At 32.2% G+C, this 24,385-nt stretch overlaps 1 protein-coding gene across 1 annotated transcript in view; it reads right to left on the bottom strand.

The window, feature by feature from the left end:
* The window catches only part of LOC138181685 (uncharacterized), a 37,392-nt gene extending 16,939 nt beyond the window's left edge, over nt 1-20,453 (bottom strand). The window contains exon 1 of the mRNA XM_069116739.1: nt 20,099-20,453. The gene's annotated coding sequence lies outside the window, so the exon portion shown is untranslated. The remainder of the gene's footprint in view (nt 1-20,098) is intronic.
* Between the last annotated feature and the right edge of the window lie 3,932 nt (nt 20,454-24,385).

Below are 24,385 nucleotides of genomic sequence, written 5' to 3'. Positions count from 1 at the left end.
TGCCAAAATTATTTTTCTGTCTTCTGGAAATTAAAATTCTAAATTGCACCAAAAATTATCATCAACGATTATCTATCAACTTCTCAAACATCACTTTCCTACCTTTTTACGCCTTTTTCTGACCAGAAGGATACAAAAGAAGAGAAAAACGAATCGCTAATAAATTACGAGTAGCAAACGTTTCCCGCATCTTTCGTACGCCCACAAAAGCAACCATAAATCTTCTCAGATTATCTTATACGTTGGACGAACTAATCACTGACGTAGACACGATGCTCAACAAATTGTAGCACACTGCTTAAAGCACAACTAAGTCGGTTTATTGTTATAATCTGAAATAGAGATTTGGAATTTAATTCGAACTGCAAAAAATGTTCTTCCAAATGGCGTATCGTAGAAAATAAACCGAAATGAAACTTTTCATAGTACAACTAGTTGAATTTACATATTTTTCATATTTTTCGTATGTTTCAGTTTGCCACACTGTACTATTTATTACTTTTAAAAGGTACTATTATAATTTTAATATTTTCTTATAGTTACGTTTTCCCTAAGACAAAGAACAATTTTATTTATATTATTATCTACAGTGACGAACACTGCGCTTCTGTGCTCGCCCATCCAAGTATTATATATCGCTGGAAATAAAAGTTTGCAAGTCTTAAGCTTATGCTACCTCAAAATAGGTACTATAAGAAATACATGTGCATATTTTTAAATCATATATCAAAGACGCGACGACTTTCCATCGAAAAGGAAAACAGAAATCAAACTTTTCTTAATACAATTACATAGTTGGATTTACGATTGAAATATTTCTCTATTCGTGATATTTACTAGATATTCATTTTCCATTTTATATCTGTTCGAATTCGAGCAATTTTATGCCAATTAACTCGATTTGTACGAGTAAAAGCTTGAAGTTTAAGAAAATGTAAATCCTTTATCTGAATTGACTTTTAAAAATTTGTTAAAATTTTCCAGTAATATTTTCGTAAAAACCTGGGTTCGCTCATACGCGCAAGACAGGATATTTATAAATGGAACAGGTTATGGTAGGTACTTCTTTCAATATAAATAGAAAAGTAGAGGCAAGTATTGTGTACTTTGGTAAACTTCCATTTTTTTGCGAGGTTATTCTTGTGGTTTTCGTATTTTTTATACAACGATTGATTCTCTAAAAGATTGGATTTTTCGTAAAATGTTGAAAATGACAACGTGAGTTCGTGCCCGCCATCCATATGCAGAGGCGTTAGTTATAAGAAATAGTAACTAGAAGATAGTCCTAGTTACAATCGATAGGCTTAAGATGGTTTTTTGTTTTTATCCCTAGTATTTGTAAGCGCGTGCAACAAAGGATTTTTTGGCTCAGAACGGTGCGATAGATTTATCCATTCGATAAAATAATAACTATTGTGATCCTATCTCTGAGTATAGAAATAACAACATAAAACTATTATACACATATTTATCTCGATGATTAATTTATACAAGGAATTAAATAATTTGAGAAAAAATAGCAAATATAGTAAATAAAATAGTATTTAACATATATTATGTTATCGTATCGTTATTCACTTTAACAGTATTTGGCCCGTTTCTAATACATTCAATGTGTTATATTTTAAAGATACATATACGGTAGATTAATTATTGGCTTTTGTTGTAAAACAAACATACTTTAAAAAAACGTATCATAATTTTCTTACAAAATAACAGCGTCTTATTCGTTGGAATATTTTGAATTGTAATTTCTCATAGCAAAAGCTTCTATATTGATTTGTAATTCTCTATAGCGATGTAACAAAATTGTTTAACCGAATTGCTCGATATCTGAAATTTATTCGCCATCTAATTTATCATTCGTTTGGACACTTACAACTTCTGCAGCAAACTCAACAAAGCGTGCGGATATTTATGAGTACTATAAAATTATTCAAGTAAGTACGATGAATAATCGTGGAATATTAAAGCAAATGGTCGACTGTGGAAAATTTAATGGCATTTTAAATGACAAAAAGTAAGGAAAATTTACACCATCGTATTATAAACATACCTATTAGAAAAATAAGTAATCTAAATAGAAAATTGTTTTACTTACCAAACATCATAGAGAGTACTATACTCTCGATCCTTTATACACAAAATTAAAAGTCCAGTTATAAAAAATACAAATACGATTGTGTGCAAATACTTTTTGTAATCACTGTAGCTATATCTAGAGTTAATATGCACCGAAGATTACGAAACATTAGTTCGAACGGTTATTTTTCATCGGCACCGATGGAACACGTGCAAATCGTTACAGCTAAAATTACTCCGTATGATAAGTCGTGAAAATTGCACGTCACGTGCATCACTCGATGCATAATGGAATTTTTGCATATATTATATCTTCATATTCGAATATTAACGAGTATACATTAGCACTTGTAATTATTATTCGAACGATTTTTAAAGTCGATAAATGGCGTATGAATAATACAGATCGATGATACATACAATAGCAGATGACGACGAGGGTGAGAGTAGGCATAAAGGAAGGTATTTAAAATCATCAAATTATTCTCAAATAAATCTCAGCGAGGACGTATTTTGCAATTTTTTCCACGAATCAACGTATCTCTCTTTACCAGGTAGTCTACAGGAAACTAAATGGCAGATCGTAACAATTCGAAAATAGACAGAATAACAGCTTAACGTCATAATATGCGGCAATTGGAACACCGATTTAGTAGTAATTCAATACTACCTTTGTTCGAAAAACGAGCCACGGTTGAGTCTCTTCTGTCACAAAAAGATTCTTCTAGACGTTCTACTCAACGTAGTTGAGTTTCTTTAACAACTCTGTAAGAACGACTTTCCCGTAATTAATGAAAAAGTTGTGCAACGGCTTGCTACAGAGATTACGTGTTAGAATTTCCAGATTTGAAGATCGATATCTCCACATCGGTAAGGTTAGATTCTCTAAAAATCGAATCACGCGTAGATAATATACCGAGTGAGGCACCGTCAAAATTTCAAAGGATTTCAAACACAATTTACGCTACGAATATCTTAGAGACTCTGTAGAAAACTACTACTGGCCAACGATGGAAAAGAGGGCGCTGCGTTCGAATAACAGAACCTAACGAAATAAAATCAGGGGAAAAAATTACGAATTATATAAATCTAGTAAGCTATAAAAAGAAGAAGAATAAAAAAGGAGAAAAAGTAGATTAAACGAATTGTTGTTAAATGTAAATCTTCTTGGAATTTAGAGATTAAAATACTTAAAATGCAAGTCGGTCCCGCGAATGATTTACTACGCTATTACCCGATGAGCGCAAAGTATCCTCGAGTATACTGAAATCTTATCTGAGTTTCAAGTTTTCGTACCACAGGCATATTGTATTATACTAAAATACCGCTGCCTGGCACGAAACCAAAATTTTAATCAATTGCCATGTTTGAAACACTAAGGTAAACAAAATAATATTTAACTTCTTTCTTACATGACATTTAGTTTAAAACGATTTGCAAAGTTTCTTTATGAAACTAAATATTTGCAGAACGCTATTTTCATGTACAATGTGTTCGTTTCGATTATAAAAAAAAAAAAAAAAAAAGAAAAGAAAGAATAGCTCGTACAACATAAAAGATTTAAACAAATTGTTCTTACATGAGTCGTCTCTTTGCGCATGAAGATATTATACGATTTAAATAATATTTTCGCGTATGGAAGAGTTGGGTAGATTCCACGACTTTTTTAAAGGAGAGATTATATCCTTCCATTTCTATACGCAAGCAAAAGTCCTGCCTTTTTGTGCCGTTCTATACTTTCATGAGGTAAATTTTACAAAATTAAGATTAGAATATCTTTTGGATTAGTCACCGAATGTATAAAATTAAAGATAAAGTAATTTTTAAACTAGTCACCGGGTTTACAAAATTAAAGTTGAAGTGTTTCTTCTTTTAAACTAATTGTCAAATTTTTAAAATTCAAATAGAAAGAGAATAGATTGCATGTATGTAAATACACACGAGTATAAAAATTTGTAAAAGAACGGCCATGAGTCGTCGTTCTGAAGCAACTAACACTGTTTTGACATAATTGTTTATAACAGCGAAAGTATGCAACCGAGATATCAACGACTGTAAGACGAAGGAAACATCGAGTATATAACAAGTTTCGCGAAGACGAGTTCAACCAAGTGTCATTTCGTGGAAGGTCAGTATCCGCCATTGTTCTATTAATTTTCTTCTCTTCTATTTTTGTATCCTTTGTACCATATTTTTTTACTTTGGGTTTTTTTCTTCATTTGAGTACTCTGTTCGTTGTCGAATTTTTCCTTTTTTTTCTCTTGATAAATAAATTATTTATTAAAAAATATAACAAAGGTTAGACATTAAATTGGATATGAAATAAAATTAACGATTTATAGAAAAGTTGGTTATTCGAGTTTCCGAGCGTATTTCGACAAATAAAAGATGTCTTCGTCGTACTAAAGCAAATTTACAGGATAACGTTATTATCCTTGTTGGTCGTATAAGGCAACCTATCTTCCTTGAATTCGAAAAGTATAAAATCTACGATAATTTCGTCTTTCACGGAGTTAATTGATTCACGCTTAAGCAAAAACACGTAAAACAATACCGATAAATATTTTCTCGTATCCAACCATGGTCGTACAAACGTCTTCGGTCCTAATTAACGATCCTATCGAATCTGTTCTCAAGAACAAACTGCAACAAAGTATTTCTCGTGACGTCGATCCAGTAAAATTCGTAAAATCGTCAAGGATATTGCGTTCGCACCGATTGCGTTATACACAAGAAACAATCGAGCAGATAAGAGAAGCACGCGAATCGAGAAGACAGCCTTCGGGAAGAACTTTTCCATCGGACAACCAAAATGAGAAAGAAAGAAATCGCTTCCTTGGAAATTTATATTCCTCGGATTTCTCATTTTCAATGATACATAATATCGATACTATACGATACGATACGATACGATACGATACGATGCTGTGGATCTTATTAACAAAAGACGAAGGAGAACGATACGAAACCGAGATATACAGGGTGTCTCGGTAATAAATTACGATGCAACCGACAAAAGGACGATTGAGACGACAAGAATGAATCGAAAATGCGCGACAAGATTTGTTCATACCGAGAAAATCGGATTTGAAAAATTTAACCAATTCCGGAGTGGACAGGGGGGGGGCAACAGCAACTTGTCGAAAATGTAGAATAAAATGTTTATTCTCGCATAAAGTTGCAATATACAGGGTGGTTGGTAACTAGTGGTACAAGCGGAAAGGGGGTGATTCTACGCGAAAAGAGAAGTCAAAAATATAGACTACAAATTTTTTTTTTTTAATTTTTCCATCGAGACAACGATCTACAGTGAGACGCGTTATAACGAGACGCGATAAAGTGCACGCGTACCGAGCGAAAATCCAAAGTCGATTTTCTCGAAAACAAAGCCTCGAACGAAAAATTTGTATTCTATATTTTCGACTTCTTTTTTCGCCTAGAATCACCCCCTTTCCGCTTGTACCACCAGTTACCAACCACCCTGTGTATATATATATACACAATGTTATAAACGTTTCTTTGATGATTTTGCGAAAAGGTCTGATTTACCGAAGCCCTTAAACTTTCAGAAAAAAAAAAAAAAAATACTTTCGGTTCTTAAAAGTCGATATACGTACCAATGTACCTCCTACTATACGAAGAAGACAATACCAATTCCCAGCGTGGACGACAAATGGTACATATCCTTTCAAAATCGATAAATTTCTAGAGATGGAGACACTGGCCTTGACGCTTTCAAAACTTTACGTGCCAGTTACCTAACGAATATGCAAACGACAAACGAATACGCGTTTCCTGACACGTCGAAATTAAAGCAAGGGGCTGAACGCGCGATACGCGCTACAGATGCAAATAATCTGCTACGCCGACCACTAGAAGCGTTTACCGCTTTCACTAGCTTTGAAATATACAGGGTGTTGAGCGAAATCGCGCGCACGAGTTTCGAAGTATTTCCGATAATGTAACAAAAAAAAAAAAAAAGGTTTCAAACGAGAGTCCTGTTTTGAATCAGCTAAAAATTGCGATACTTGAAATCGCAAAAAAATGTTTTTATAAAAGAGTCGAGTTGGCCTTGACATTTTTAAATGGGCACGGTACGTACCTTTGATTTTATAGAATCGTAGCTGATGTCGAGATAAGCCCGACGATGTAAATACTACGAGCTTAGGATGACCATAAGTTCAGAAATCTTGAATTCGTTGATATATTTCTACTTTAATCGACGATTTATAATTTATATTTTATATCCACTGTTGATCGCTGCTTCGTAATAATATTGCGTCGAAGCATTGTGCTTTTAAAAATTATTTCACTGCTTCGCCTCTTAATAAGTTAAATACGTAGCGATAAGTATAGCAAGCATAATGAATAGCGAATAATTAAGAAACTTCGATGTGCGTATTATAGACTACATATAAGCGAATGCTATTTAATATGCACCGTGATGTCGTCAACTTTGCTTATTCGAAGAAGTAAGCATACAACGGCTTGGAAGGAATTTATAATTAATACAAATAGAATCGTACGTATACATAGCGGTATAGGAAAATTACGGACGTTGAAGGCGCACGTAGAACAATCGAATTACTTCGGTTAATATAGTTAATTAAAAATGCTTGGAAAGAAAGAGAAACAACGTTTTAGGTGATATAGAGCGCTTAACGTAATTACGTTTTAATTAAAACGATTTAGCGATTATCTTATGCGACGGTTTCAGAAACATTTAACGAAGGATAAACGTCTAATAATTCTCTGTTGCGGCGCAGTTTATCATACAGACAAAAAGATATATATGATAATTTATAACACGAACGTTCAATTATTTTATTAGCGTCGAGATAGCAATTAAGTTCGTAAGTTCGACGATAAGTACCTCCTATACGTATATACGTATGCGTATAATATAACATATAAGTAGACAATACATCGTGTATACGGCATGTTCCACGCGTCTGGGATAAGCTGTATCTTGCAAACGGTTTCACACAGAGAGAAATGTTATAGGCCAAAGGTAAATGGTACACGACCAAGCATAATCCGGAAATAATTTCATGCAATTGCGCCTGGAAAACGCAATTGCCCCTCTTTTTCTCGCATGAAAAATTTTATTCTCTGCGGACAAGTATTAACGTATTTATACCCGAAATCGACTACTTTACAAGTTACCGGCTGAAAGTTTGCTAAATTATTTCGTCGTGTGGTGGGATACTCGCGCTGTAACAGATACCGATCCAGCGATTCTCAGTTCCAATCTCAACGTCTTTTCGTTCTTCTCTTCCGCTACGCGTTACTTAACACTTTCTCTAATTTTGGATATTTGTAACAGAATATCGTTATCGGATATGTCGAACACTAATAACGGGACGAAAATACTCTCTGTCTTTCGAGTATCCAACTGTCTCGATAATTTCTATTTAAATATTTGATGACAACTGGAGAATGTGCCGAAGCACCGTCTTGTTGAAAGTATTCTATTTCTTTGGCGTGCAGATAACGGAATATCTGTATCGTGTAAATTAGTGTACAAGAACTGGTAGATCGAAATCTAAAAAAGATTGCCATGTCTTTGTTCGCTCAAAATTCCGTAAAAAAGATAAGATCCGATAATTCATTTATCGGATATGTCGCAACAAACATTTACACTGTATCGTGCTTGATTATTAGTATATTTCTCCTGGAATGTAGATATTCTATACGCAGTGTATGCTCGCTTTGTCGATCGACCGTTCAACTGTTGGTGAACGTCGTCTCGTCTGTTCACGAAACTTGCCAAATAAAATTTGCATTTTCTCGAATACGCCGTAAACAATATCGGCGACAGTTTATTCTTTCAATTTCGTCTCTAGACCGCAATGTTTGTCAACTGGAAAGTCGATAGGTAAGGACGAAACTTGAGCATTTTCGGAATACGTTGAACCGCTAACGTATATTTATCATTGAACTTGTAAACTTAACTTTGCAATAATAATTGCGACAACGATTCTACGTTCATCGCATAAATTACACCACGAAAGAAATTATAATTATAATACATATGTATTTGAGCTGCGTTAAATGCTTGGAAATCCGTGGGATGAGATAATCAGATATGTAAATATATTATACGTATGTGATATACATTTGTTAACATTCTATAAAGAGAATGTTTCTGAATGCCAATGTACAAGTAGTTGAAATTTATTTTCCAAAATACGCGAATGTGAAAGTTCTTAACGTGTTCTATCTTCGAACGTAGTTCTGAAACGAGACACTTTTCTCGGATCGTGTTGGAAGAATTTTTGCGACAAGAAAATAAAGGACTACGAAATTGAATAAAAGAATAATTAAGAAATACGCTTATTATTAAAAAATTAAATAACATATTTTACTAGATGACGACGTTGTATCGTATTTTCTCGGATTTTTTCACATTTACGTTGACACAACTATCGAAAAATACGTTTAGTCGGTGTGAGATCGTATGTTAGCGGATCGTATGTTACCGTCTCTAGCATCTATCCAGCTCGTGATAATTAAGCATAAGACAGCTGTATTCTAAGAAAAGTATTTAATTGTGAGTGACGCACTTGAATCATTTCAGAGAAATGACATTAACGTTAGGTTCGATGCATTTTTTGATTGGCTCAATGAATTGAAAAACAGACACGCATAGCAGTCGTTGAGTAACGTTGCTTTTCAACGTAGAACAGTCTCCGCTAGCTGCTTTTACGTATTTTCAACCCAATTACGACGTGTACGTATTTTTCCAAAATTTTTAAAATATCTTTTCGAATAAAATCTGCAAAAACTCTTATCGGAGAATTTTTAGATTTTTAAGCGATTTAATAAAATAGTCAATTTTCCTTGGTACCTTTTCATCGGTGAAATTATTTTCAAATACGCTCGTTGATTTTTAATAAAATATTACACGCTTCGTAGAAGGCTGCTCGGATAGTTCGTTCCGATTTTCAACACTTTGGTCGACGTAACAAAACATATTGAAAAGTTTTTCTCGCCGAGAAGCCTGAGAGGTTCCGGAAGAAATATTGTGGAGAAATATTGAAGTTGCGTGACAGACGGAGAAAGGTCGCGGAACAGAAAATCCTATGTAACTCGATAAATATACAGGGTGGTTGGTAACTGGTGGTACAAGCGGAAAGGGGGTGATTCTACGCGAAAAAAGAAGTCGAAAATATAGAATAGAAATTTTTCGTTCGAGCCTTTGTTTTCGAGAAAATCGACTTTGAATTTTAGCTGGGTACGCGTGCACTTTATCGCGTCTCGTTATAACGCGTCTCGTTATAACGCGTCTCACTGTAGATCGTTGTCTCGATGGAAAAATTAAAAAAAAATTAAAAAAAAATTTTTATTCTATATTATCTTCTATAATATCTTCCCCTTGTACCACCAGTTACCAACCACCCTGTATATCGAATCTTAAATCGGAACGAACTTTCCAAGAGACCGTTTGAATCCTTTCAATTGCACCAAAAATACGCGAGCATTCAGACTAATATATGCTTATCAGAGTTTATGGTCGCGAGAGTGTTAAAACGTTACAAATCTCTTTCGTTCGTTAAAATGAGATCAGGACTCAAACTCTCTAATACCAATGAAATAATATTTGTAACAGAAAAAAGCATTTGCTACTGGGAAATTTTGTAAAAAATAAATATTAAGCGTATTGGAATAACGAAGGTTCGCATACAGGAGACTGTATTGTAGTTAAAATTCTAACTTCCGACTGCGTATATTACTGCAAATCAGGCACGTAACAAATGAAAAGGAAGAAAAAAGAGGAGAAAAATAGCACGTGCAAACATCATGCTATGCCTCATGCGGGTTCCTGGTTCCTCGCGCGATTAATGACGCAAATTTCTCCGTTTAGAAGGCTCTGACGTTACAAATCAGTTGAAACAAGAGTTTTACACCTTATATCCAATTCTAACGTACGTTTAGCAAATGAAAAGTTATATTTGCTCGCGACAAATATTAGTAAGAATTTGTACTTTGACTGAACACTCGTGTCTCGAATACGGAAATAACCTGAGGTAGAAAAGAATTTTAAATTTAATGGAATTAGTATTGTCCTCTGATAGAATAGAAATGAAAACGTTAACCTGTGTAATACGGTAATTCCTTTAAGACAGTGTCAAAGACTTATTTTTATTCCACGTAAGATAGATAATTACACGGTTTAATATACTTTTATTACACAGAGAAAAAATATTATAGACACTAATTATGTCAATAAACAAGTGCTATACCTACTTTAAAGTTTAAAAGATTTACGAAGGTATAGGATAGTTTCGAATAATACGTGATACGATATTCTCATCAGATTTTGATATTAAAGTACAATCGCCCATATACAACCGGCGTATGACTTTTCGTATACTTCGTAAGAAGACGATCTTTATTAAAATAAAATGCTACGAACTTTCACTGCTAAGCTATTGTATTCTATGTGAAAATAATGAAGTTTCATCTTGGTTTAGACGAAAGAAAAAATGATTCGGATGTTGTGCATATATTTATTTTACTATTGCTAAGAGCTTGTAACATCAAAGTAGCATAGACTGACATTCAGTTTTATGCAAATGATTCTACGAGCAAACAATGTAAGTATTTACCGATGTAATTTAGCTATGGAATTTGATACGTACAAACGACCATGTCGTAAGTTCCAACCTGATAATTCACTAAAATGGAAAAATGGAAAAAGGATTTAGAAATATCGTCTATTTCATTACTTGCTGCTACATTTATATATTAGATGCTAAAAATGATGCGATCTTTCGTTCTGAATGCGAATTTGTAGAGTGTAACGCCGCTTCAGTTCTTTGGATTTCGTTTCCAGCTCGTTAACTTCTATCGAATTTCGATTTGATCGATTGTTTTGGAAATGTGTTACGTAACGTCCAACTCGTCCAGTTAAATAATGCAATACATAGTTTTAAGAATTCAAGGCCTGCAAAGCAATAGCAATTCAATCAGAAAGAAATCGACTTGCCTCGAAGAAAATAAATCGAATACGTGGAGCAAAACTTTGTTTTACAAACCTTTATTTTATAAAGTTACCAATGAAAGCTCTGATATCGGTCGTAAGAGGCAAGATTGTTCATTTTCTTACAAATCCCTAACAGATTTATGCACACATTGAATCAAGTCATCGGTATTTATAAGACATAATTGGCATTATGTCAAAGCAAAAAATAATTTTTTATCTTGTCGAATATTAAAAGCAACTATAAAAAAATAAGAATAGATATTAAAAGAATTTACCGACATTTTAGTTTTAACATTTTCTCAATTAAATATTATACATCTAATATTTATCGGTATTAGGTATGTATATCATTTTACAGGTATTTAACTTTTCAGTTTTTAATTAATTAATTTGATTACAATTCATTTATACATCTAAATTTTATTTACATATCATCAATATTTTTAATATTTCTCAACATTTACAAAAGTTCCATTACGTATGCAACGTCGTATCCGATATATTCAATTTTGTACAATTAATAAGAAGAAAATTTAGTGACTTCTTCCTTTTGTTATTCCATTTTAAACGCCACGTACACCTTCAAAAATTACATCTGCCGATCGGCTCCCCAATAATTTCAATCAATATTTCTCCTGCAAGTATCGTTGTGCCATCTATTTTCGCACATCCTGTATAATATGCGTCCAGTAACTTTAATATCATATAACCAACTCGCTGGTATGCCAACTCATCGCTACACACGTGCGGTTTCAAAGTCCTTTCCTTCTGCCGAAAGATACGGAGGGGCATGAATTAATCATTCGGACACAATTGCTAATTTTAATATGATTTCGATCGTATGGGTCGAAACGAACATCGTATCGACTTCTAAGCCATAGAGCATATCTCGATATTATGTCAGTAATTATGGAAATACATTCAGGACTAGACTTTACGTAACTGGACAAATTTTTATAAATAAATTTAAACAATTGCACTCCCTATAATGCAGGATTTAAAAATGCATCTCTTGTACTTTGTAACACTTCTCGGATTTGTATTTCTAATAATAGTTACTAAGTAAATCAAGCACCTATAATTTGGAATAGAAACTATCTCTAATTATATACCCGCCATTGTAACTGTTTTCATATCTTAGTAAAATATATGAGTATAACCTATTTTCACTCGTACTAACTTTAACTTTAGTATTGAAAGTTACTTTTATTACGACTAAATAATGTTTAATTTCTTATTAAAACTTTCCCTATTTATATATGTTACATATGCTCACCACTGTAATTATTTTTATGTATACCGCGGAAAACTTTATATTTTTACGCGAATTTTTTACCCTTTTTATATTTATTACAGGAAAGTGCACAAATTACATTAAGAAAGAAAAGAATTTCATGTACTTACAACCTACTTACTATCGATAACTAAACTTACGATCTAATACATAGTAAAACACAATCTATGTATTCCGTTAAATAATAATTCGTAAATAGTCCAAGAAATGAACCGTCTTCCATTTGTTTTATCGACGTTTATTTAATCGTAATTACGTTACTTAATCACAGTTTCAACCAACAATTACTGCATCAGTCAGAATGACTAACTTGTCAACCAACTATAATAATTTCGATGAATGTGTACTTGAAAACAAAGATTCTCAGAAACCATAAATGAAACTTACAAAAACATGTCACTCATCGACTAAAAAAGAACCTGTCGATGCCTTTCTGAAAAGAATCAAACCTAACCTCAAAGGCCTGGTTGCACAATGCGTGCTTCTCGTGCGCATTGGATCCGATTTTTGGATCCATTCGATATCGAATATCAACGTCTCAGTAATTATGGGTCAATCGACGAGTATTCCACGTGAAAAGATAAATAGAAAACATAGAATAGAATAAAATTTTTCCATATATACCTGGCTAATAATTTATTCGGTATATATAAATTTAACCAATTACCGAATGGGTTAAAGTAAATAATCAGCTGGGCGAAAATTTGTTCGTTCAAGACCTCGTTTTCAAGAATATGATATTTGAACGTGTTCAGTTAAGAATTGGCTTGATACATGCGTACTTGATTCAAATTTCATTTTCTCGGAAGCGTCTATGAGCAAATTTTTGATCTCCAACACATCTTCAACTTATTTTCGTACGTAGTATATTCTTATCGACTATTCACTTCTGTCCAATCCGGAATTGGCCAAGTTCAAGTATACGAGACAAGTTCTCATACTCGGTTCTCTCGAAAATGAAACGTCACATTTCCTTCTATATTTCCAAATTGTTTTTTCATGTAGAATCGCCCCCTTACCGATTGTACCGCGATGGCTGGGGTACCCTATACATTATTGCGTTCGAAATTTCGAAGTGAATCACACTAAAAGCAAACTATCGAAGAATTAACGATGTATCTCGAAAACGCGATAGTTTACTATCTAGTGAAGTTTATATGAGATAAGGAAAACAAATAAAAACGGAATTTACAAAGGATGTGAGTATTTTGCTACGGAATCATTTATCCGAATTTATCATGGAATAAGTTATCTAAAAGTGGCGAATTACATATATAAATTTATGAATTTTATTCTAAGTAGAGAAAAAGGTTAAACGGTACAATTCTTTCTAGGGACTTTTCCCTGAGGCAAGCGATACGTAAATGTGGAACGAAAAGCTATTGTTTGTCTAACTGTTTGTTTCTCGGAGAAATTAGAAAAAAACGTATGAGCGAAAAAAAGAGAAATTAAAAAATTGTTATTAACAAGCTTTTTATCGTCGTCTCTTATCCCTTATTTCGCGTTTATTTATAAACCCCGATATTAAAATTTAAAATCTAAAACTACGAAACCGGACAAAATACCTGATATCAGATCTTTTTGCTCTTGCAATTACTAGAACAGGAATATCCTAGTTTTAAAAGTCACTTGAAAAATGGACATTTTGTACATTATGTAATATATAATATGTACAATATTTAAATGTATGCATCTGTCGATCGATTACATACAAAATACTGCCATACATATTAATAATGGATACCAAAGTTATCATTCTTTGCAGGTAATGTTCTCGTATATTTGCATAAATTCCTGAATTATTATTATTATTATTATTATCGAACGATTACCGAAGGCCACCTTATTTTTAAGTAATTATCTCTCCTAAATTTTCAATCAAAATGCTTTCAAACTAAAAGGTCTTACACTAAAAGAAAAAAATTGAGGAATTAGATCGATTGATATTTGATAGCAAATACTAAGAGACCAGACATAATACAAACACGATACGGATTTTCCACGCAATAACAGGCTGATTGTCACAGGTTTAATCTCATTATGCCCGTCTGATATAAAAAATAAACTAAGTCGACACTTGTTTCTGCACATTTGACCAACAGCAGCCTACGTTAATTTCCATTATGTAATCAAACCCATAATGTGAAACATACGCAATACAAATTTATAATTTATTATTACTGATTAATGGCGTGTCAAAATTTACATTCGTCAAAATATGCACGCAAATATTTCTATCTGAAAAATTCTTCCAGTTTCATACATCGTCGACTTTTGATAACTTCCGATATCGCTGACATATTTTCAACGAATCCCTCGATTTGTACATACTTTTATCTGTGCCAGCCTGTGGAAATTCTCACTTCCAGTCGACCAATGTTATATACACTTCCACTTATAGATATTAGGTCATTTATGGCTTATGAGAAATCAGTACAGACAAGTATACTTAAGGTTTATAACTTTTTATTTTACGTATATGCACAATACAGCATAACCAGGGGACGTCTTTTTCAAAAACATTATTCAGAAAGATGAATGTGTTTTATGATTTTTCCAACAATACCTCTACGATAGCTTTCTATTTAATTTATGCGCTTCGAAGTGCAATGATTATAAATTTTTGTAATTCTTAATATTGAAAATTTAATAACAAGTTCAGGTACATTTTCAAAAGTTCGAGTTCCAATTTCAGATGGATAAGGTTGAACGGTAGATACGGACGTCAGTTATGTTACTCTTTAAAAAAAATGGCATAAAATTTTTTTATGACATCAGTAGGATGAAATACGAGAACGATTGAATGTCAAAGTGTCACCTTTTTCATTTTTCTGCGACTTCTGCGATATTTTAAGGAACAGCTGAACACATACAAGCGTATCTCAATTAGTTCTAATTAAAGCAATTTGTAAGTTCTTTTTCGATGAACGTTTCTTAAAAATTCTATTTTTGAAAGTAAAATAAACGTAACGATATTTGAGAACCAAAAATGGACAAGAATATTTATTATTAAGAAAAACATAAACATTAATTTTTTTTTGGTTAGTTTCGTTCGTGCCTTTACGGGTAAAAAATTAATTTTGCCAAAAGTCTCTAATATTTTATATATATATATATATATATATATATATATATATATAATAACATATAATAGTATTTATAAATACAAAAATTGTTTCATTTTATTATTACGTTTTATTCTACTGCTACATTTTTCCTGTATCCCTGTTGATATGCAAATCAGCTTATTCAGTGCTTTCAGAATAACATTTATAATTATTGTTTACCTTATTTCTATTAATAAAACAAATATATGTTATAATAATCTTTTACTATTTTTAACTGACTTGCAATTAAGTTTAAATTAAAAATTAATTTCTCATACAGATAAAGTCGATTATTTTTCCTATTATTACAGAGTTTATCGTACTCAATATTCACATTTACATATATGGAATTTAAAAATACTACCTCAATGTTCGTATACCTAACACCTAATTTTCGTCACCTAATTCGTTGTCGCAATACTTAATTTAAATATTGTAAAACTGAACCACTCGAAATACCTCATTTATCGCTTAAACCCTGAAATATTCTGTTTGAGATATTCGTGTAATTATTAAAACAATGTCACAACAGTTGGGAACGTTGAACTGTGGCCAACAATACACGCAAATCAATTCATCGTCAGCTACCCATATAATATCATGGTTTACGTTGCACATTTAACTCGTTACTTCACTAATTTATTCGAATAATAAATTATTCGTTATTTCCAAATAATTTCGTTCGTCTGTAACCTTCATTGAAAAATTATTCGGCTTAGAATTAAATCGAAGTTGTGTTTCAATGATTTATTTAACAGTGTTCGAAAATTCCTGCTGAGAAATGTTTCTGGAATAATTTTTAAAAAATTATTTGCAAATTTGTATTCGAATAACGCCCAACTCTGCAATATACATTTCATATATACATGCAACAGACTTCACTTCCGCCCCATTCGATCGCCAAATGCAAGCTTACGATTTAACGAGGAAACCGTGATATTTTCAAAACAAATATTTCTACATAAGTTTATTCTTTTAATGCGCGAAAAGCAAGCGGAATATCAACTTTTAACCAATCTGTTACTTTAAATATATACGTAACAAACACTGGTCACGATCTTCGGTCACGAGGAAGTGAATCAGTGAATTTTATTCGTTTCTCGGTATGCTCAACGGATTCACGAGTTCAACTACGATAATTGTTTTTTCCACTTCGAAAGCACGTGGTTCGTACGAAGAAAGGAAAATAACAGACTTATGACTGTGACGCTAGAAGATCGGCAAAAGGTTCTTGATTGGTTAGAAAAAAGCTTCAACTGAAATCGGTTAATGCAGAAACAATTTGAGATCTTGTACGATTTGAAGAACGTCAACAGTCCACGAAGCCTCTATTAGCGAAAAACTTGATTAGACATAACCTCCGCAACTTGAAGATTTCAGCTCTTCGCTTGAGATTCGACTTACCGAGGTTCGATTGTAAAATGCAAGTAATGGCACTTGTTCTACCATTTGAATAACAAAATTTTCATGACGGGAGGATAATACGCGCAAGCTCTAATGGTAAAGCAGGCATCGAGGTTGGTTAAGGAATCAGGATATTTATAAACATAACCTCAAAAGCTATAAATGAAAGCATTGAAAATGACGTTACCCAAATGTTGAAGCAACATTATCGTAAAATTTAACTGTCATTAAAGAATTCCGTATTCGCTACATAACTCAAAGTTAGAAAATGTGGGTGTTTGATAAATAGCCAATAATATACTTTAAGATATCCTAATGTATCAGAATTATTATGAAATTCCAATAAATAATGTTATTGATTAATATCAGTATTTTTAATTTGTTATATAAAGAATGAAAAATAATAATGATAATGAATCAAAGAGAGAAGATTAATCGAAAACAATTCGTGAAATTACAGAAATTACTGATTATTGAAACGTTCAACGTACGTTTACATTACTAGTATAACGTTATTTATTACGTTCGAATTTATTATTGCAATTTTCTGTATCCTCAAACGGGATCAACCCAGAAACTAGAAAGAAAGTTAATAGAACTGGGATGGTGACTTAATTGTTCATATTTTGGATTTTGACAAACAATTGAAATTTAAACCAAAAATTCGATTCTTTGTAAGTACATTTTATGTAACGTAAAATTTCGAACTTATGAATAATATAGTAATCTCGTTGCTTAGCTGGAACGGATCGAATTTCTTCAAGCAGTTCAAACAATTGATTCAACGAATCACGCAACGCCCACTTAAATTTCGACTAGATATATTCGCCCATCTCGTTCTTTGAAGTACCACATGGAAAATTTTTAAAAAGCGAAGATGCCCTCTATGGATACTTCAAACATCTGATGTCACTATCATGGTACGTAATACATCGTTAAAGATTTACAGTTAATCCTTCCTTTATTATTATTTTTTCTAAAACACGGAACTATTTGTAGCAAAATTTTATTAAATTAAATACTTTGTAAAGTTCCATTTAAGTTAGAATGTCAACGATAAGCGAAATATATTCTAATAATCTCAGTTAGCAAAAATATACATGTAATCTCAAATTTTTTGGTGCTACATAACGTATAAGAACCATTAAGAAGAACCAAAGGTCATCAATATGCTTGAATATGAATTACGCAATCCAGCAAAAATTTATACTTTCTAAACGTGTACTGTATGTAGTTAGCGATATATACTACCGTCCATAAGTTGTTATACATATAGTTAGATAGGTTACTAGTAAAATGGCGAAAAATTGTCATATATAATTTAATTTTAATTTATAATTTAATATAAATGATCAGAAATAGATAAAATATGATCATCATTAGAAATAAGTTTATACAAAATAATATTGTATAACTTAAGAAATCTTTTTATAAAAATGCATGAAAAAAGATATCATGTAATAAGTGAAAGATTGTTTAAAAGAAATATCGTTAATATCTCTCGACAAATATAAAAGAAAGTAAAGCAAAAGTAAAAAAAATTCTATGAAATAATCGAATATTTTCGCAATCGAATGACATAACAAACAAGATATAATGTTTCGGTCTATGTTATATAATAATTAAAAATACAATATTATAAAACTACTATAAAAATTACATACGATAAAAAAATTTATATATACATATGTATGCAAATAAAAAATCTTTTCTATACAAATTATTAATATTAAATTTAAAAATAAATATAAACATTTCCAAAAACTTATTTTCCATCTACATTAATTCGATTGATTGAAACTAAGATCCTCGGTTTGGTCGACTTTTTTGTTCGAGTCCGATGACTTATGGCTGGCAATGTAGGGGCATAACAGGATGCTCGTGCTTCTCCGATGAGCACGAAAACGTTTACCGTACACGCTGCGACAAACCTCTATTATGCACGCGTGGCAATAGAATGAAAGTCATTGTTCGCAAGGAAAGACGTCAACGACAGGAATACAAATTACATATTTTCACCGATAACAAAATATTAAATCGGAAGCTTATTTAATGTTGATGGAAAACTACCAAATCGCTAATTCATACAATAAAATGCATTCTTAAGCTATGTTTCATTAAATGCATCTTCTATAATGTATGTTTTATTCAATTAAATATATTTCCTAATTTGAACTATTTCTATAGTTTTCACAGAATTACACATAGCTAATGCTAAGTAATTAATTCAGTTAAAAATATTTCCTAATTTGCACTAACTGTAGCTTCTATACTATGTAATACAAAATTACATATACAGTTAATGCTCAGTGAGTGATTCGATTAAATACATTTTCTAATTTCACCTAGAATTATTTACTTTAATGCTTATATAACTATAAAAAGGCAACTTATTGATATAGTTACGCTACGTATGTATATTTTCGTGTTAAATTGAAATACAGAAATGCAATACAAGAAGAAAAACACGATGGAATCGTGTTATAAATTTTATAAAAAAAATCTCACAAAGCGTACATATTATCATTTCTTCCGTTATATGATCTGAAACTAAAGATATTCATTCCAGCACACTAAAGAACCATCTTTGTCAATCTTCATGTATCATATACACAAGGTGATCCAACGATCGTGGTTCAATAGGTAGACAAGCATTCTACGTAAAAAAACAGGTCGAAGATATAAAATGAAATTTGTTCATACGATGCTTAGTTTTGAAGGAAATCGAGCTTGAAAATTTGTCAAGTACAATTTGAACTTGGCTAATTGGCTTGAACTGGACAACAGTAAATAATCAATAGGACGTTGTTCTACAAACTATGTGTGAAAGTAGTTTTCGAGGAAACGAAATTTGAAAATTGATCAAGTACGCGTGTATCAAGCGAATTCTTAATCAAACTTTCAAATCCTATTTTCTTGTAAATGGTGTATTAAACCTTAAATGGGAAAATTTTATTCCACACTTTTTATTTATTCTCGTATATAGTATAACTTCCTGCTGGTTGTTTAATTCAATCCAGTCAATAATTAGCCAAATTGTACACTAAACGAATTTTAAAATTCGATTTTATTAAAAATAGAATTTGGTATGAAATATTTTATTCTACATATATTTTCCATTTATTTTCCACGTTGAACCACCCCTTTGTGGATTGTATGACGATTTCTGGGACACCTTATACAATTGAGAAGTCTAACTGAAAAGTAAAAGTAGACACTTACCAAACAAAATTTCTTCGGAAGTAGAGAAGATCAATCCATTTGGACGAAGCAGGTTTCGGTCGACATGCAGCTTGCGGATTGCTTCACGAGGATTCGTTTGGAAAACTGTCAAACAATTCCGCCAAGCACAAACTTTGGAAACCTGACGCACCACTTTACATATTTTCGCGTGAAATGTATCGAGTCATGTATTTGAGGTTATGTTTTGAAAATTTTTGAAAAAAATTTCGCGTGTAACCCGCCTAAAGCTGCCTATATACAGTAGATATAAACTGCAGCGTGAAGAACATCGTCGCGGAACGAGCGTTGCTTCTCTGCTGGACGAACTGAAGCGAATTGCGAAAGATTCACGAAGTCAGTCGTGCTTACCTCGTCCCAGCCGAACTCTCCCGAACCCCGAACCACCGAGCAGCTGTGATTGGCCCATTTTCTCCCTAGTTCACTGGACGAAATCCTGTCTCCCTGTCCCCTCCCTTTCTTATAGGAACTCAAAGGTAACAAGCACGAGTGACTTGTAGTTAGTGATGGGATTGATACGATGCATATCGATGATACTCGAACAATTCACGAAAATATTAGAACATTTACCACAAAAGACTGTTATATGTATATTGTGTTTGTTATATAAAACATTTTGAAATTTTATTATCAATGAGATGAGAATCGGCTATCTTCATTATATAGGTTAAATTTGAAATCAATCTAAAAATGCATACAGAGTATAAACATTACGGGATATTCATCGCAAACGTATATTAAGTGAAAAATTAGTATACAGTATGCAGAACTATCTCAAACATATCATTTTCAAAAATGGTTCCATCGAATATTGAAGTTTATACATTATTAATATAATAGATAATCGAAATATCTTAAATACTTTTGCGATCTCTGCGAAATATGTATTTATATACTTGCGCTAAATACATATCGTGTAGCTTTTATATGCTCTTTCAAATTAATTTCAAATTCGATCGATATAATTAGGACAGTCTGATAATTGAATCTCATTTTTTACTTATTTTTTCACATAGAATCATCCTCTTACCATTCGTGTCATGATTACTAGAACGTCCTGTAGATTGATTTCTACTTTGCGAGTATAAATTTTTATATATTAAATATTGAAAAGGTATCGACTATTCTTGATACCTACGATCTTACGACGTAGAATCAAAATTCGTAAATTGATATCGATGCGGTATCATTCCCAACACTAACGAAGCACGAGTGACTTGTATCTTGAACAATTTCTAGTTAATGTCTTTCAGGGAATCCCCGTGCGATTTTATCTTGCCTTTTTTTTTTAAGCTAGTCAGTGTGTATAAATAGAAGGTGAAGTATAAATATTGATATACGGAAAGAATGCAAATGTATTAAGGGAATTATCTTATTAGAAAAATTGCTGTAATTCTATTAGTTTCAGTCGATCAATCAATGTTCTTATCGTTCTTTTCTCTTTTTGTAAGCTTCGTTTATTGTTCAGGATGATTGTGACTGTTGACATAATCTTTATACCTACGAAATAGAAGAACATTTCAAATTTTGTTTGGATATCGTTGAAGCGCAAAAGAGAATCGATTATTTTAATTAATACTCATTTTATTTTGTATTATCATCGACTTTAAATTATATACAGTACTCACATTTAGAAAGCTAGAATCATTTAATCATAAAAAATAAAAGAATCATCCACTCTACTTGTTATATCCTTATACAGGGTGGTCGGTAACTAATGGTACAATTAGATAGAAAATGATTCTATGAAAAAATAAATAAAAAATGTGGAATAAAATTCTTTCATACGACGCTTCATTTCTTAGACTATCGAGTTTGAAAATTGATCAGTATACGTAAACTTGGCTAAGTACAGACTAAATTTGGGTAGAGGTTATCATATATGCAAAAATAAGTCAAAATTGTAAAATAAAATTTTTCTTGTTAATCCCTCGTTTTCAAGAATCTAATGTTAGTTAAGAACTGATCTGATGATACACATCAATTTTTAAACTTATTTTTCTCGAAAAGAAAGCATCTTAAGAAAAAATTGTATTCTAAACTTGATTTATTTTCGCACGTAGTTTATTTATCTCTACACGTAGCTTATCCTGTTGATTATTTACTCTTGTTCAGTCCGGAATTAGCCAAGTTTAAGTACACTTATCAAATTTTCAACCTCGACTTTCTCGGAAATGAAACGTACAAATTTTTTATTCCATTTTTCCGCCTTCCTTTTACTCATAGAATCACTCTATACCCAATTGTGTCAACAGTTACAGGTCACCCTGTATATACCTACTCTAAATATTTTCTAAACCTTCTATGAAAATAAATGAAATATAACATATAAGCTACTTTCACTTGACTACATTTGGATTAAGAAATATCATAATTAGTTTATCATGGATAATACCAATTAGGAGAAATAGAATAAAAATCGTCTCAGTTTATGATAAATAGTAAAATAACAACAAAGTATACATATTTTGCAAGTAAGTATTTACACATTTTTAAAAGTTGTTGATCAGTTAGAAGAAACTGGTGTAGGTTGTGTAAATTAGAATCTCATTAAAATTTTGCTTGTTTTAGCAACATCACGCGGGTTAGTACTATGTGCATTGGCAATTAGTGCTAAAAACGTTCAATACGAAAACTGCAAACACAAAACGGTCATGATGTATATTTTTTCAGTTGTTTAAATATAAAACAACAATTCTAGTTAGTGGTTTATGAAAGAATGAAAGTACATATTACATATATTAATATCGAAATTCAAGTCTTCAAGTCTCAAAGGAATAAATCATACTTAAACTTCTAATAGTCTAATAAAATGTGTTTTGTCACGTGCCACGCGACGAACAGAAAACATGTTAAAATGAATGGTTTTATTTTAGGTGATAGACTGGCACGTGTATCGGTGAATCCTCTTATGATTCTTATAATTTATCTCAATTTCCTTCTCCACGTGGACTCCTCTTATCCGTGGTCTCCCACATAGAATTACACGTGTCAAGATGAACAAAGAAGCTTCATGTGGCGTCTAACGAACGTATAACACATATGTACGTACACATATGTATATATATAATATGATATAAAACGTACAAATTACGATGATCAAGATAATCAGCGATAGTTATCAAAATTAAAATTTTCAACAAATACATTGTTATAAAAAGGACTTTTTTATTCTTTATCCAAATAGAACTGGGAATTCGAAAATCCAAAAATTCAATACACTCAAGGCGGTCATAGCAAATCAAGGAGTCTTTCTTTATTGGAGGAGAGGGGGGAGTGACAGAGACAAAGACAGAGAGGGGCAACATGTATAAGAGTCAAGTATATATCAGTATATTTTCGAACCTTCTTTTACAAGATTTACAATTTGCTTGCAATTTATATTTTAATATCTCTATCTGATATCGTAACCTAAATAATTAAATTCACATTAATTATAAGGATGACTCAGCTGAAATTACTATTAAAGTCTCCTCCTCTTTTCCTCTATTGGAGGATATGCGCCACCATTAGGTACGGCTGTCGTATTACCTCGAGGAAGTAATCGAGATAATTAATAACATATTTTATTCCAAGACGGATTTCTTTGGTCGCACAATTTTTCCTCTTTATCCTTTCTTCGGGCATGTATTTTGACTTTATACAAATGTTTTAAAGCTGCTACTCGATATTCCTCTCCTTTGGTGCATAACGAGCACAATAAATTTCTGCGATCTCCAAAAGTTCTCCCAGCATTCGCTATAAATTTGGGATTGAAGCGTAATGATGTTAACGAATCCTTTGAAATGCCGTTCTTAAATTATACATTGAGATCCACCTCCGTACTGTGCTCTCAGCAGATAAATGACGACCGCTTTTCCTTAATTCATTAAAAGTTGTTGCAGAATCGCAAAATATCATTTTAACTAAATCTTGTTTTTCGATTGCATACAAGAATTCTCGCGACGTCACTTTTGCACCCATATCCGTATAAAATTCATCCATAGTTCTACCTTGCGCAACATGTTACCATTGGATGATTAATTATCTCCATCAATCTCAATAAACGTTGGCTCAGCGTTTATATTGACTCAACATGTCTTGAACATAAATTCTTACAAACGAATCTTATTCTTCCTACGTTGAACCCAAAGTTGAATTTTGACATCACCTGCCGTATTTAAAAATGTACTGCTTTCGGGTTGTTTCCCTCAACAATTCCATCGAGTCAATTTTACCATGATGGCAAAAATGAAGCTATAAGAATTCCGATAGACAATCGGCAAACTC

This window comes from Bombus flavifrons, chromosome 7 (assembly GCF_040668555.2).
Source record: "Bombus flavifrons isolate JBK064 chromosome 7, iyBomFlav1_principal, whole genome shotgun sequence".
In the NCBI taxonomy this organism is placed as follows: Eukaryota; Metazoa; Arthropoda; class Insecta; order Hymenoptera; family Apidae; genus Bombus; species Bombus flavifrons.
This window is presented reverse-complemented; position numbering and strand designations above follow the sequence as displayed.